The sequence below is a fragment of the Erythrolamprus reginae genome, chromosome 2, assembly GCF_031021105.1.
Source record: "Erythrolamprus reginae isolate rEryReg1 chromosome 2, rEryReg1.hap1, whole genome shotgun sequence".
Lineage (NCBI taxonomy): Eukaryota > Metazoa > Chordata > Lepidosauria > Squamata > Dipsadidae > Erythrolamprus > Erythrolamprus reginae.
Window position 1 is genome coordinate 243,473,000 of NC_091951.1, and position 17,015 is coordinate 243,490,014.

The window sequence follows — 17,015 nt, forward strand, 5'->3', positions numbered from 1 at the left end:
GTGCAGAACGCAGCCGCGAGAGCCATCGTGGGGCTTCCAAGATTCGCCCACGTTTCTTCAACACTTCGTGGCTTGCATTGGCTGCCGATCAGTTTCCGGTCACAATTCAAAGTGTTGGTCATGACCTTTAAAGCCCTACATGGCAATGGACCAGATTACCTCCGGAACCGCCTGCTACCGCACAAATCCCAGCGACCGATAAGGTCACACAGAGTTGGCCTTCTCTGGGTCCCGTCGACTAAACAATGTCGTTTGGCGGGCCCCAGGGGAAGAGCCTGCTCTGTGAGAGCCCCGGCCCTCTGGAACCAATTCCCCCCGGAAATTAGATCTGCCCCCACCCTCCCTGTCTTTCGTAAACTACTCAAGACTCATTTATACCGCCAGGCATGGGGGAGTTGAGATAGCTCTTCCCCCTAGGCCAGGGGTCTCCAACCGCCGGTCCGCGGACCGGCACCGGGCCGCTGGGGGTTTTCAGCCGGTCCGCGGCGCCAGGGCCCCCTCGGCCTTTCCGCGCTGCCCACCGCCCGCCCGATTTGCCCCCTCTGCTCCTCTGCCACCTCCTGCCTTTCACCGCAGCTCCTCCCGCACCCGGAACGCACGCCCTGCCCGCCTCACATTTGCCGAGAGGACTTTCGCCCCGGGCTCTCAGCAAGGGGGCTGCATGAGAGGCGGGGCCGGCGGAAGGTGATATTCAATGTCGGGGGCGCACGGGCGGTCTTGCGCGCGCTCCCTATCTCCCTGCTAGCCCACTCGGAATACTGTATTCAAAATAAGAAAAGCCTTCGCCGGCAAAGGCTTTTCTTATTTTGAATACGTATTCCGAGTGGGCTAGCAGGGAGATAGGGAGCGCGCGCAAGACCGCCCGTGCGCCCCCGACATTGAATATCACCTTCCGCCGGCCCCGCCTCTCATGCAAACCCCCTTGCTGAGAGCCCGGGGCGAAAGTCCTCTCGGCAAATGTGAGGCGGGCAGGGCGTGCGCGCGTCACCGCTGAGAAGAACGGAGAGAGAACGAGAGTGAGTGAAAGCAACAGACAGCAAGATAGAGAGAAAGTGAGAAAGAGAGAGTGAGAGAAAGGGGGGGAGAGAAAGAGATAGCAAGAGAGAGAGAACAAGAGAGAGAAAGAGCGTGAGAAACAAAACAAGAGAGAAAGAGAGAGAGAGAGAAAGCAAAAGAGACAGAAAGAAAACAAGAGAGAGAAAGTGAGAAGAAGAGAGAGAAAGAGGGGGAGAGAGAGAGAAAGAGAGAGGGGGGAGAGAGAGAAAGAGAGGGAGAAAGAGAGGGAAAGGGGGGAGAGATAGCAAGAGAGGGAGAGAGAAAGAGAGAGGGAAAGGGGGAGAGAGGGGGGAGAGAAAGAGGAGATAAAGGAAGAGGAGAGAGAGAAAGGAAGAGAAAGAAAGAAAGAGGGATAGAAAGAGAGAGAGAGTGAGAGATGCTCAGTGAGCCTTTCTTTGAAGTTGCCTTTCTTTCTTTCTTTCTTTCTTTCTTTCTTTCTTTCTTGCTCTTTTTCTTTCTCTCTTTTACCTTTCCTTCCTCTATTTCTTTTCTTTCTCCTTCCTACCTTCTTCCCTCCCTCCCTCCAGTCCTTCCTCTCTTACTCTCCCCTTTCATAAGTTTCCTTGCTTCCTTCCTCTGTTCCTGTCCCTTCCCTCTTTCCTTCTTTCTTCCTTCCTTCCTTCCTTTCCTCCCTTCCTTTCCTCCCTCCATTTCTTGCTTTCCTTTTCCTTCCTCCCTTCTTTCCTCCCTCATTCCCTTCTTTCACTCCTTCCTCTCTTACTCTCCCCTTTCACACCTTTCTTTGCTTCTTTGCACCCTTCTTCTGTTCCTGTACCTTCCCTCTTTCCTTCCTTCCTTCCCACCCTCCGTCCATTCATTCACCCATTCCTCTCTTGATCGCCCCTTTTACGGCGCCGCTGACAGCTAGCTCCCCCCCCCCCACCGGGCCATGGAAAACTGGTCTAGTTGAAAGCCGGTCCCTGGTGCAAAAAAGGTTGGGGACCTCTGCCCTAGGCCATTACAAGTTATGCATGGTAGGTTTGTGTGTATGTTTGGTTTTATAATAGGGGTTTTTAGTTGTTTTTTATTATTGGATTGTACATGTTGTCTTTATTGTTGTTGTTAGCCGCCCCGAGTCTGCGGAGAGGGGCGGCATACAAATCCAATAAATTATTATTAATTAATTATTATTAATTTCTAATATTCTTTCCTCTGTTTTTTCCTATGTTCCCCACAACAACAGTCCTGTGAGGTGAGTTGGGCTGAGATAGAACAAATCGCACAGTTGCCGAATCGGTAGGGAAGGTAAGTAGATTTCAGTGCTGAGTGAGAGTGATTGACAGTCCAAAGTCACCCAGCCAGATTTCATGCCTAAGACAGGACTAGAACTCACAGACTCCCAGTTTCAAGGCCAACATCTTAACCACTGCACCAAACTGGCTCTCATAATTAGAAGGGAAATTGTATGGCGTTCTCCTTAAGTATCATATAATGCCAATATCTGTGTTAAATAGGGTGAATAGAAGAGACAGACAGAAGTAGCTTCAAAACAACAACTCTTTACTTGGCAACTACAGTGGTACTTCTACTTAAGAGCTTAATTCATTCTGTGACCAGGTTCTTAAGTAGAAAAGTTCTTAAGTAGAAGCAATTTTTCCCATCGGAATCAATGTAAAAGCAAATAATGTGTGCAAACCCATTAGGAAAGAAATAACAGCTCGGAATTTGGGTGGGAGGAGGAGGAGGAAGAAGAGGAAGAGGACAGTCACTGCCGAAGGAAGAAGGTAAGATGAGGGGAATCAAAAAAAATCCAAAACTTTAAGGCTTAAAAAAAGGAAAAAAGGAGGGACTCTTAGCTGAGTTGATCTGGCCAGGGCAAAGCGCCTTTCTGCGCCCAGACGGGGAGGCAACCTCGCGCTGGGTGTATAAACCAGCAAAATGATTTATTCCCTCTCCAAGAGACCAGAGAAAGAAAAAACGCTCTGTTCGCTCTGGGCTGCCAAAGCCTCCTTAAGCGCCACCGAAAGGCTCCTCTGGCAGCCCAGAAAAGCCCGAGATGGCCAGGAAACTGGCCAGGCCTTCGTGCCATTATCAAATTTCCTGATAAATTTTTCCGGGCTCAGGTTCTTAAGTAGAAAATGGTTCTTAAGTAGAGACAAAAAAAATATTGAACACCCAGTTCTTATCTAGAAAAGTTCTTAAGTAGAGGTGTTCTTAAGTAGAGGTACCACTGTATTTACTACCCAACAAAGGCTCTGTCGGACAGACAGCCCTTTTATAGGGAGCTGCCAAGACAGTCTAGCCTAGGGATAGGCAAAGTTGGCTCTTCTATGACATGTGGACTTCAATTCCCAGAATTCCTGAGCCAATCATGCCAACTCAGGAATTCTGGGAGTTGAAGTCCACATGTCATAGAAGAGCCAACTTTGGCTACCCCTGGTCTCGCCAATCAGCAGTCAGTATTTTCCCTCCAGAATGGAGGACCTGACTGAAGCCTATGTGCTTCAGTCCGAGACTGTAACAATCTGGGCAATGCTTTTGCATTTTGTGTACTATGAATGCAAACCCAGCATTGTCTAGAAAACAGTACAATATTTTTAAGCACCTCTCTTTCTTGTTCTGCTTTGCATTGTTCTGTCTTCAAACAGCAAAAAGTGGGATGCAAACTAGTTTTACCAGGTTTGATTAATTATATTCACATGATTGCATCATTTTTATTGTAACACTAGCACCATTTTATGGGACAAAAGAAATGCAAAATTATTGGTAATGTTATGTATGAAAATGAACATTCCAACTTGATGGGCAGATTATAGTTTACCATAGATTCATAAGATTCCCTATTAATCCTCTAAAACAGTGTTTCCCAACCTTGGCAACTTGAAGATATTTGGACTTCAACTCCCAGAATTCCCCAGCCAGCATTCTGGGAGTTGAAGTCCAAAGTATCTTCAAGTTGCCACAGTTGGGAAACACTGCTCTAAAACTTTGTTTTGTTTTGTTTTAGGGCTTATTTATCAATTCAGCCTGCAACAAGTGTGACAATATATATATATATTATTTCTACTGCACTGCTCTGTTTGCTAGAAGAGAAAGCCAGAGCATGATCTCAAGAGAACTCTGAACCTTCTAGTCAGCAGATGCTGACTAAAGTTTGTTTTTCCACAAGAATGTTCCAAAAAACTAGCTCAAATCCATCACATCTAGGGAAGGATTCTCTCTGCATATACACAGTTACATTACCTTTAAAATCACATTAACTCTATCACAGTCAACAATGTGAAGGGGGGGAAAACCTCTGTCCTTCACACAATTAATTTAAGAATGGTTTCTAAGCAGTTATCCAAAATAAAAGAACTGGGGCAATAAATAAGATCTCTCTAAGAGCTCTCTCACTCTTTCTCTTTCCACATTACACAAGCTCATGTGCTTTCATAAAATGAGCCATGCAAAAAAATTGAAAAGCAGCAAATTTTTCCCTTTTCCGGTCAGACGATGACAAAACAGAAAAAAGATTAAGTAACATCCAGGGTTCTCATATCTAGCAGACAACTTCTTTGCCTCTTGAAAGTCATCAAGATCATTTTAAAGGAAGTATTTGCATCAGCATGACCATATAAGGCACTGGTGAAATCTAGTTACCTTCCATATTGCCGGCTAAGTTACCTTCCATACCGCTGGCCAAGTGGTCTTTGGGGCTCTGCGTCGCATGTGTGCATGTTCTCGCATTCATGTGTATCTGTTCCTGTACATACATGTCAGCGCATTCACATGTTTATGCATGCATGCAAACCTGTCAGTTTGGGCATGCACGTGCTCAGTTTGGGCACTCAGTGTCTAAATCAGTGTTTCCCAACCTGGACTTCAACTCCCAGAATTCCCCAGCCAGCGAATGACGAACCATTTAGACCAGTGTTTCCCAACCTTGGTAACTTGAAGATATTTGGACTTCAACTCCCAGAATTCCCCCAGCCATTGAATGACGAACCATTTAGACCAGTGTTTTCTAACCTTGGCAATTTGAAGATATTTGGACTTCAACTCCCAGAATTCCCCAGCCAGCAAATGCTGGTTGGGGAATTCTGGGAGTTGAAGTCCAAATATCTTCAAGTTGCCAAGGTTGGGAAACACTGGTCTAAATGGTTCATCATCACTGCCCTAGAGTCAGCAAAGTATAGCAGAGTAAAATATGCAGGGACTCCTTTACCGTTTACTTTACACTTTACATAAAATATGTCTCATAAAAGCTAGAATATTCCATTTGTCCTGGAAAGAAATTAAGATTTTCTATGTGTATTGCCATCCAGAATACATGCAAATGGACAGTCAGACAAGGTTAAGATTCAGGGTTTTTTTTTAAAAAAAGTAAGCTTCCAAGGAAGAATTATTTACAAAAAAATCACTGATAGTGTTTCCGTTGTTGTCAAATCAGACATAAAATCATTTGAAAAGCGGGAAATATAAGTTCGTAAGAAATCCAGCACATAGTTTTACTGAATATATGATTAAGATCTGATTTCACTTGCAGAAACTGGGACTACGTAAAACTTTTAAGTCAAACAAAACAAGGTCTTGTCAACCCACAATGAGCAATGTGAAATGGTGGTAATTGCAACAGATGTCCAAATGCCGCCTCTATGTTGGTTGAGGCAGGCAGGATTCCCTTGGGTACCATTTGTTGGGGGTCAAGGGAAAGGGAGGGTTTTGCCTTCTCTTTCTGCTCAAGATCCCCATTGACAATTGATGGGCCAGTGTGTGACACAGAATGCTGGATTCAATGGGCTTTGGCCCGATTCAGCATGGCTCTTCTTATGTTCTTAATTGTTTGTTTTGCTTTAGTTTGCAATTGGAAGCCTAGTCATTGCTTTATAAACTTTGATTTCTAGCTTATTCCACAATTTGTGATGACTTTTTACATGAGTTTTATACTGCCAATTCAATATGTACCACTGAAAGGTCAATAAAACAAAAGATATATTTGTGAAACCATAAATAATACACCCACATGCGTTAAACCACTCTCTCATTATGTCATATTTATTATATTATATGAATCATAACAACTCTAACTTCCAACAAAACTCCAACAAAACTGATTTAGGATAAGGTATGAATCCTTTGGTACAATTTTTAAGATTCATGTTTCATGAGACAAATTTCCATTATGGAATAGAATATGGAATGGGATATAACTGTATTCCATTATTTAAACTGCTTTTACTCTTGGAGGCCATTTCCAAAGCTTACAGAATAGCCTTTAGCTAATGACTAGCTTTCTATCCAGTTTTCTTCTTGGTGTGAAGGAAGGCATGATGTCATATTCCACCTTAAGCATCCTGATGCAACTTAGATGTGATTAATTATGGAGTACTCATCCTGAAAGTGATGGGAAACTTGTATATGCATTCTCTTCTGTGCCCATTGTATAATTATGTTTTTGCTACAACAATCTATGCCAATTCCAGAATACCTGGCTGTAAATAAACAATGTATACAGGCACTTAAAAGCCTCAAGGAGAAATTAACTAGTGATTATATGAGCATTATTTCAATAATGGCTCCAAAAATATTGTATAGATAATCCCTGATTTACAACAGTTCATTCAGTGACTGTTGAAAGTTACAACACTGTAAAAAGTGACATGATCTTTTTTTTCACCTACAACTGTTGCAGCATCCCTATAGTCACAAATTTGGGTGTTCGGCCACTGACTCATATTTATGATGGTTGCAGTGTCCCAGGATCATGGGACCAGCCTTTGCCACTTTCCAACAAGTAAAGTTAATGGGGAAGCCAAATCCGCCGAACAACTGTGTTACTAACTTAACAACTGCAATGATTTAACTTAACAAGTGTGGCAAGAAAGGTTGCAAAACTCACTTAACAAATGTTTTGCTTAGGAACAGCAATTTTGGGTTCAATTGTGGTCATAAGTCAAGGAATACCTGCATTGCAAGAGTCTTTTCCAAATGATTCCCCCCGCCCCAGTTTTATACTCTGGTGTGGTGAAAACTAAAAACCTTTACAGATGACTGAGAATTTGAGGTGAGTTCCATCATAATTGTCATTTTTATTGTACTACTTGCATTGAAGAGAATTATGAAGGTATCCTTGAAGAAAAAACATATAGTAATTGTTGAGAAAATGTGGATGTAGTCTAGGAAAAGAGGAAGGCGTGAGAAAGAAACTCAAGATTGCCCCACTTAACTCTCTTTGGTATAAAAGGGAGGGAAAGATAAATTCTTTCAGGCTTTCAGGATCATGTTATTGTAATCTATGCCAGGGAGCCCCAAACTTGAAGACTTTAAGACTTGTGGACTTCAACTCCTAGAATTCGCCAGCCAGCTAATGCTATGCTGGCTAGAGAATTCTGGGAGTTGAAGTCCACAAGTCTTAAAGTTGCCAAGTTTGAAGACCTCTGATCTACACTAATAAAATATAGTTCTAGTTTATATAAAGTTTATATATACTAGTTTATAAGTTTATATATATATTCGCCTTAGAACAAGGACAGAAACACCAGCCTGAAGATGATGAGTGGGACCTCGTTGAAACGTCGCCAGAAATTTCCAAATCCTACATGGGAAGAAACCTGAATATACCAAGACCATCATACCTGTACCCGTGAAAATCTATGAAAACAAACACGTATATATATATATTTGTTTTCGTAGATTTTCACGGGTATATGTATGTAGATTGTTCTGAGTTTGGGTTTTGCCCCGTGTAATATTTTGAGTGTCTGTGCGACGTTTCGGTGAAATCACATTCACCATCATTCATCCCCACCACTATACTGTATATAAGGAACAAATGGCAGTTGCAAACAAACTATATTTACAGCAGCACGAAGCTTATAACTTCAGCCTGATGATGGTGAATGTGATTTCACCGAAACGTCGCACAGACACTCAAAATATTACATGGGGCAAAATCCGAACTCAGAACAATCTACATACATACATACATACATACATACATACATACATACATACATACATACATACATATCATCTACCTTGAAGGACTGACAAACAAACAAAAAGCTTGAAATTATCAACATGACAATGAAACATATCAAATTGGCTATTTTAGGAATAGATGAATTTAAATGGGGTGAAATGACCTTATTTAAATCAGATGATCATATAATCCATCCATCCATCCATCCATAAATTACATTCAGGTAGGAATCTGTATGAAAGATGGTTTAACAAGAACATTGTTAAGCATGTGCTTGGCTATAATCTAATAGATGGCAGGATCTTATCGATTAAAATTAGTGAACATCCTGTGAATCAGGATCAGTGTAAAATGAGGCTTGCACCCAGGGTAGATACAATGGTGGAAAACAAGTGGAATTGTATGGCAAATTATAAGAAGGTGCCAAATACAACATCAAGAAAGAATACAGACTTGCTGAAAATTTTCACCAGGTTTTATACAATAATTTGAATCAAGTGAACACAACTAAAGTAGGGCCTAAGTTAATAGAGTTTGCGAAGAGCATTATGCTCTTTGTCAGCCCTTGATTCAAGGAACACGAGTGCAATCTCCCTATTAAAATATGACTGGGATCTTACGAACTGCATAACAGGAAACACAATATGAAAAAGGACCATCAGAATGCTTCCTGGTGAAGATTTGGAGGCTAGGGCATGATTTTTTATATATATATCAAACAAAACATGAAGAGAGCAAGGACATTTGGCCTCAAGGACATACAATCAATATATAAATGTGATGTAAGAAACAGATCCAATCTACTCACACAAAAGAAAATCCAAGGAGCTACAAGAAGAGTTAAGAGATGTTGTGAAAACTAGAGGAGGAAGGAGGAAAAAAAACCCTTCAAAGAGAAAAGATTCAAAGAGTTTTTTGTGAAAGCTATCAAGATACCCTTAGGAAGATAAAGAATGAAAGCCTTGGAAGACAGAAGGATATTGAATGGCTGAGTGATAACTTTCAACACTGAGCAAGAAATATCAAGGAATGATATTTCAAACAAACAGATCAATACAGAGGGGAAAACAACAACAACAACAACAAAAAGAATGAGACCTTTTTAAAATCAGAAAAAAAACTAGAAAATTCAGAGTTAAGGAACTATTTATACATGCAGTTTCTTCAAGTCAGGCTTGACTCCCAAAGCCTGCCCAGACTAGTCCCTGCAGATTTTTTGGCAAGATTTTGTAGTTTCCCATTGCCATTTTCTTAGGGCTGAAAGAGAATGAGTGGACCTAAGTCACCCAGATGGTTTCATACCTACGTTAGGACTACAATTTAGGGGTGACATGACAGCAGTGTTCCAATATCTCAGGGGCTGCCACAAAAAAGAGGGAGTCAAACTATTCTCCAAAGCACTCGAGGGCAGGACAAGAAGCAATGGGTGGAAACTACTCAAGGAGAGACGCAACTTATAACTAAGGAGAAATTTCCTGACAGTTAAAACAATTAATCAGTGGAACAGCTTGCCTCCAGAAGTTGTGAATGTTCCAACACTGGAAGTTTTTAAAAAGGTGTTGGGTAACCATTTGTCTGAAAGGGTGTAGGGTTTCCTGCCTAAGCAAGAGGTTGGACTAGAAGACCTCCAAGGTCCCTTCCAACTCTGTTGTTCTGTTCCATACTGTTCTGTTCTATTCTTCCCTGTCCTATTGCAGAATCATAACTATCAAACCAAACTTACCGTACTTTAAAGCAGGACTATTCAGATTTAGTTATGGGGGAAAAAAATCCAATCAACTTAAGGGAAGATGAATAGTCTGTATATAAATCATTTACAAAAAAAAAATGAGAGCAACATTTTCTGAGAAAAAATATATTCAGGAACAGATTGCAATAGAAATTTTGGAAATGGGTTTTGTAAGAATCTACCACTGCGGCTGTAATAGAGAATGGACTGTTTAAAGTTGCAAAAGAGGCAATCAAACTGTTAACAAATTTAGGGAAAGGGGGCATGGCATAAACAGAGTGCTATATAACACACACACACACTTTTACAGAAGAAAGGAGAGTGCAAATGACCAAACAATGAAATTAAGTCTTCATGCAAGGAACATTTTCCTTAAGATCTTAAATAAAACAATAGATCCACGCATGGACAAAAAAAACCCTCATCAGATGAACAATGGTTTCAAAAAAGGAAGAACATATCAGAACATAATGGAAATAACAAAATATGACAAAAGAGGTGTAATTTATTTATTTATTTTATTTATTATTTAGATTTGTATGCCGCCCCTCTCCGCAGTATCAACTGTATCAACTACAGTTATGCTTTATTTATTTATTAATTGGAGTTATATATCTGTACCTTCAATCCGACATATTCATATGTGATGAATATATTAAAATTAATAGAAAGGCCACAACTATTTCAAGAAACCTTCATAATGAGAAAGAAGTAGAAGTGAGTTCGGAATAATGGAGTGGCTCAAAATAGATAAAGAAGTGAGATAAGGATAGAAAGCAACTCCATCTGAACACTAGAGACAGAAACGCTAACATGAGATAGGTAAAGTATGTTGTTAGCCAAAAGTAAAGAGGTCTTAGAAAGACCTCCTTTGCAAAGCAGAAGTAGAAAACCAGGGTTCACCTTAAATGGGAAAAAGTTTGATTGACAGAAGTTGGAAAGTGATTCTTGGGATTAAGAACAGGTACATAATGCACTGCAGAGATTAATTCTATGGAGGAAGGAAATGGCAAACATACAAGATCAGAAAGGATATTTTAATGACTACAGAGATCAAAATAGTGAACATAGTGGTAATGATATTGAAAGCTGGGCACGGAGAAAGAGTTTATCCAATAAACAATTCAATTCTATTCTATTCTAAGAGCTGGTGAAAGAAGATTAATGGATTTGGAAATGGTTATTAAGAGTACCATGGGTTGCAAGCAGTCAATCCTGGATCAAATAAAGACCATTCCCTTGAAGTGACCATCAACAAGGACAAACTCACATTCTTTTGGCTTATGATGGAGGCAGCTGCTTGATGATAAAAAGCAACCAGACTTTGGCAAGATTGTAAAAAAGAAGAAAAAGGAGAATATCTCAAATAAGGAGGGCGCAAATGGTATCAAAAGATGCAGCACTTTCCTTGAGAGAGATGAAGATATTACTAGAGCCAGGCTGAGTTAGTGATTGCCCATGCCATCACTAGAAGCAGAGTCCAAATCAGGAACCACACAGTAATATTCTTAATTTACAGGAGGCATCAAAGTGACATTTTAATCCCACTAAAAAGAGCTTTCCGTTAACCACATCCATTAAAGTTATCTTACATACATGGCACCAAGCTCTGGTAATTTACAGTTCAAGCCTGCACAACATCCCCAAACAGTGGGTAAAAAGATCAGAAGCAATAAAACCCAACACTGCAAGCCCTTAACACTTTCGTTTCATTCTGCAAAGCTATTTTCTTTGGTTTTGCTTAGTACTGACTCAGAATGGGAAGGAAACAGCAAGATTCACAATACAGCCTGGAGGTGAACAACAAAGCTAATGATAATAATAGCAATAAAATAAATAGCTTATGATTATCCCCATCATCACCCCATTATAGTTCTTGTCTCGGTATATAAGTTTTTCGTGGAATTGTTTCCTACAAAGTTAGCTTCCCCCTCAGATTAAGGGGTGCAATTCCCAAGCTGATGGCTTTTGTTAAGCTGTCACACATATTACAAGGTTACTCTCGGTCATTCCTTGCTGACTTGGAGTTGCTCTGTGAGTTTTCCTCCTTGCCTCAGTAGCTCCAACTTGAGGCATCTTCCTAGAGAGCAGCCCCAGGAAGGAGACCACAAGTCCCACTTTGAGAAGGTTTTGACTCTCTCAAGCTTCATTCTAGGTTGGATTTGCAAAGATATTATCAGATTCCTTCTCTGACCTGGGCAGGCATCCTTAACACAGGGATGGCTACTGGGTCTGGCTGCAAATGAAGAGATTTGTAGTCCAGTAATGTAGAGGAGGAATTGAGAGTCTTACTAGTTCAACCAAGAGTTTGTAGGAAATAAGCTATGATCCTTGCAATTCTTCAGTAGACATAACATGGTTAAATAGGAAGGAAACATGTGTAGATTGTTTGACAAGTGAGTGAAAGAGAGTGATAAAAAGAAAGAGACAGAGGAAAGAAAGAAAGAAAGAGAAAGAAAGAAAACAAACAAAGGCAGCGAGCAGAAAGAGACAGAAAAAAGAGAGAAAAAGAAAGTAAGAGAAAAAAGAGAAAGAAAGAGACAGAGAAAACAAGTACAGTGGGAAGAATGAGACAGAGAAGAAAGACAGAGAGGTGAGAGAGAAAGTGAGGAAATTAAAAGACAGAAGAAAGAGAGTGAGGGAAAAGAGAGTGAAAAGAGAGAAAAGAGAGAAAAGAAAGAAAGGGAGGGAGGGGGAAGGAGGAAACAAAGGCAGTGAGAAGAAAGAAAGAGAGAGAAGAAAGAGAGAAAGAAATAGAGTGAGAGAAAAGAGGGGAAAAGAGTGAAAGAGACAGAGGAAAACAAAGACAGTGAGAAGAGACAGAGAAGAAAGAGAGAGAGAAAAAGAGGAGAAAAGAAAAAGACAAAAAGACAGTGAGAAGAAATAAAAAGACAAAGAGAGACAGAGAGACAGAGAGAGAAACAAAGGAAGGAAGGAGGGAGGGAAAGAAAGAAAGACAGAGAAGAAAGAAGAGAGAGAGAGAAAGAAAGACAGAGAAGAAAGAAGAGAAAGAAAGACAGAGAAGAAAGAAGAGAGAGAGAGAGAGAGAAAGACAGAGAAGAAGAGAGAGAGAGAAATAAAGAAAGAAGAGAGAGAAAGAAAGAAAGAAAGACAGAGAAGAAAGAAGAGAGAGAAAGAAAGACAGACAGAGAAGAAAGAAGAGAGAGAGAGAGAAAGACAGAGAAGAAAGAAGAGAGAGAGAAATAAAGAAAGACAGAGAAGAAGAGAGAGAAAGATGAAAGAAAGAAAGAAAGAAAGAAAGAAAGAAAGAAAGAAAGAAAGAAAGAAAGAAAGACGACCGACCGACTTGGTCCCCTGCTTTTGTCTTACTTAAAAACAACCAGTCCTCTCCCAAACGTGCCAGTCCGGCTCTGCCTTTCGCCCTCCGCCGTTTCTGCCTCCCTTCCTTCCTTCCTTTGCAAAACGGAGCGATCGTCCCGGTCCATTAAGGCAGCTACAGAGCAAAACCACCTCTCCCAAAAAAACCCATGCCTTACGTGCCCGCCAGGAAAGCACCAGCCCTGTTCTCAGGGACGGCGAGTGTTTCCAAGGGCCGGGCAAAGGCGCCCTGATGCACACGCTCCGAAAGAGTCCGCTCGCCTGCCTCATCCCTTTCCGAAAAGGAAGCCCCGAAAGCAAAGCGGGGCTTCGGGGATCGGGGCATAATTGAGCCGCCCCGAGTTTTCGGAGAGGGGCGGCATACAAGTCTAATAAATTATTATTAATAATAATAATAATAATAATAATAATAATAATAATAATAATAATAATAATAATAATAATAATAATAATAATAATAATAATAATAATAATAGCGCGGGGTTGGAGCCAGAGACAGATTCTCTCCCCCCATCCCACCACCTTCTTTCAGAAGCAAGACCAACCGATCCCTTGGGGGGGGATCTTCCCTGCAATGCAAGCAGCCCCTTCCAAGGATCCCCCCATTTTCGCGATCTCCCACCCACACCTCCCCAAAATGCCCCCTTTTCGCCCCCCTTTTACCTGCTCGCCAGTTTGGATTCGAGACTCTTTTTTTTTTTTAGATCCACCAGGACGGCCGGTCGACGATGCCCGACCGTTGATCAAGGGGGAATCTGGTGGGGGGTAAGGGGTGGGGGGACCCACCAGCCACCTCGAACTCTTGCGCGCTCCCCCAACCGCGACTCCAAGCAAAGCAGGCGACGGACGAGCCCGGTGCGCCTTTATATAGAACCCCCGCCGGCGCTGTACCGAGAGGTTATTATCGGTCAAACTCCGCTTCCCTTTGCCGCCCCAGCTGCTGCTGCCGCTGGTCTGTTTATGTATTTCACTCAGTTCGCTGGGAGCACGTGGAGGTGGAGCCCGCCTCTTAAAAGGGCGATGGCACCGGCCTTCCTGGACGTCCATTTAGCTTCAGTTTTAAATTATTGGATTTGTACTAAATTGTTTATTGCTGTTGTGAGCCGCCCCGAGTCTTCGGAGAGGGGCAGCGTTCAAATTAATGAATTATTATTTATTTTTATTATTGTTGTTGTTGTTGTTGTTATTATTATTATTATTATTATTATCATCATCATCATCATCATCATCATCATCTTGGCTCCTCTCTTGGGGGGAGGAGGGAGACTCTTCGGTGGGCCCCCCACATCCCCCCATTCAGCTTCTTGGATCAGAAGTGAAATATCTTCAAAGGAAAAAAAAAAACCAAGAAAGTCCTGAGGGAAAAAAGGCACCTTTGGAACAGCCCCACCCCCCACCCACCCAGTTTTCTCTTCCTTCGGAGCGCCTGTGAATCCAGAGCCCAGCAGCAGCTGCCCGGCTTTCCCTGCAAAAATGCGCTGTCCTTCCCATCGCTTGGATTACAAGTCCCATCGCTTATCTTTCCACTGATCCTGTTTGCTGACAGAGGGTGGGGGATGGGGGCAGAGGAGGACGGCTGTAGAATAGAAGAATAGAATTCTTTATTGGCCAAGTGTGATTGGGCACACAAGGAATTTGTCTTCGTGCATATGCTCTCAGTGTACATAAAAGAAAAGATACATTTGTCAAGAATCATGTGGTACAACACTTAATGATAATAGGGGGAAAATATACAGGGAACAGTATTATCGCTGCTTGCATCTATCTATCTATCTATCTATCTATCCATCCATCCATCCATCCATCTATCTATCTATCTATCATCTGTCTATCATCTATCTATATATCCAGCCATCCAGCCATCATCTATCTATCTATCTATCTATCTATCTATCTATCTATCTATCTATCTATCTATCTATCTATCTATCTATCTAACTAACTAACTAACTAACTAACTAACTAAGTAACATCTATCTATCTATCTATCTATCTATCATCTATCTATCTATCATCTATCTATCTATCATCTATCTATCCATCTATCTATCCATCTATCTATCATTTATGCAATTATCATCTATCATTTATCTAACTAACTTGTATGCCACCTAACTCCCCGGGGACTCTGGGTGGCTCACAACCAAAAAAATTAAACATACTGTACAGTGTAATCTTAAAACTTCTAGCAAGAAAGTTTAAAACAATTTAAAACCAACAATTCGAAACCATGCATGCCATTTACGGCCAGATCTCGATGGTACACCATCCGATTAAGGGCCCCAGACCTGCCGGAAAAGCCAGGTCTTTACAGCTTTCTGGAAGGCCACTGGGGTAGGGGTAGTCTGGATCTCAGGAGGTAGCTTGTTCCAGAGAGTCAGGGCAGCCACAGAGAAGGCCCTTCCCCCCAACCGACACTGTTTAGCTGACGGGACCCAGACAAGGCCAACTCTGTGGGCCCTTATCAGTCACTGGCAGCTATGTAGTAGAAGGCGGTCTCAAAGACTGCGGCACATCGTCATGAATGCTCCTTTTTCCTTTTTTTCCCCCTTCTATTTTTTTCCCCCTCATCTAGGGAATCCATTCACCCACACACACAGTGCACCACTCGTTTCCCTCAAACTGTCAGGAAGATGTGAGAAAGGGAAGTTGGCTCAGAATGGACACCACACCTTTGGAAAATTCTGGGGGAAAATTGGAAAAGGACCCAGGAAAAAGAATGGAGAGGTTGCAACTTTTGCTGGTTTGTGTCTTCTACCGGCTGGATTTCATTTGGTATGAAGTGAACATTCTTTCTTTTAGCAGCTGATTGGTGACCAAAACTTTTTTCTTTGCATTATTAAAACGTGTGTACACACACACATACACCTTGATCTAGTTGGAGAGATCTCAGATCACTGCTGTTTCTATTCATACTTGACTATAGCAGTTTTTGCAAGCGACTTGCAAAGCTCTTCATTGTTGCTGGTCTGCAATGCAGGGAGGGTGTTGAGATCACCAGGAGCCAAAGCCTGCTCCAATTGACTAACTATTCAGTCATGCTCCTATTTCCTGAGCTGTCATGGTTCCTAAACTAACAAGAATGCTTTCTCTCCTGCTTCACACATGAATACCCACATACTGACAAGGATAGGGAGCCATTGATTGATGGATGATGTGCCATCAAGACATTGTTGACTCTTAGTCACCTTAAGTTGGTCTTGCAAATCTTGGACTGACACACCCATTGCCACTGCAACCGAGTCCGTTCACCTGCTGAATGTCTTCTCTTTCCTTCCATCTTTCTCAAGATTAGCACCCTTCATATAATGTGTCCACAGTGGGTGAGCCTTGTCATTTGTGCACGTCCACATTTGTGCCCCCTACCCAGGAGTGAAACTCAGCAGGTTCTGACAGGTTCTGGAGAACCAGTAGGGGAAACTTTGAGTAGTTCAGAGAACTGGCAAATACCACCTCTGGCCCCAGAGTGGGGTGGGAATGGAGATTTTAGAATGGAATAGAATTCTTTATTGGCCAAGTGTGATTGCACGCACAAGGAATTTGTCTTTCTTTCTTTCTTTCTTTCTTTCTTTCTTTCTTTCTTTAGTTATTTAGTTATTTAGCTATTTAGCTATTTAGCTATTTAGCTATTTAGCTATTTAGTTATTTAGTTATTTAGTTATTTAGTTATTTGATTTGTATGCCGCCCCTCTCCGTAGACTCTGGGCGGCTCACGGCAACAATAAAACAATGTACAACAAATCTAATAATTAAAAACCCTAAAAACCCCATTATTAAAAGCAAACATACACACAAACATACCATGCATAAACTGTATAGGCCCGGGGGAGATGTCTCAATCCCCCCATGCCTGATGGCAGAGGTGGGTTTTAATGTATGTATGTATGTATACATACATACATACATACATACATGCATACATACATACATACATACATACATACATACATACATACATCAAGATCAGTGCACATTTCAAGTTAACCG

General features: G+C 41.6%; 1 protein-coding gene across 2 annotated transcripts in view; it reads right to left on the reverse strand.

The window, feature by feature from the left end:
• Window positions 1–13,964, reverse strand: part of ABCA1 (ATP binding cassette subfamily A member 1) — a 167,428-nt gene extending 153,464 nt beyond the window's left edge. The window contains exon 1 of one of the 2 annotated variants that reach the window (XM_070742367.1): window positions 13,692–13,964. The gene's annotated coding sequence lies outside the window, so the exon portion shown is untranslated. The remainder of the gene's footprint in view (window positions 1–13,691) is intronic. The other variant, XM_070742368.1, reaches the window with a different exon arrangement.
• Between the last annotated feature and the right edge of the window lie 3,051 nt (window positions 13,965–17,015).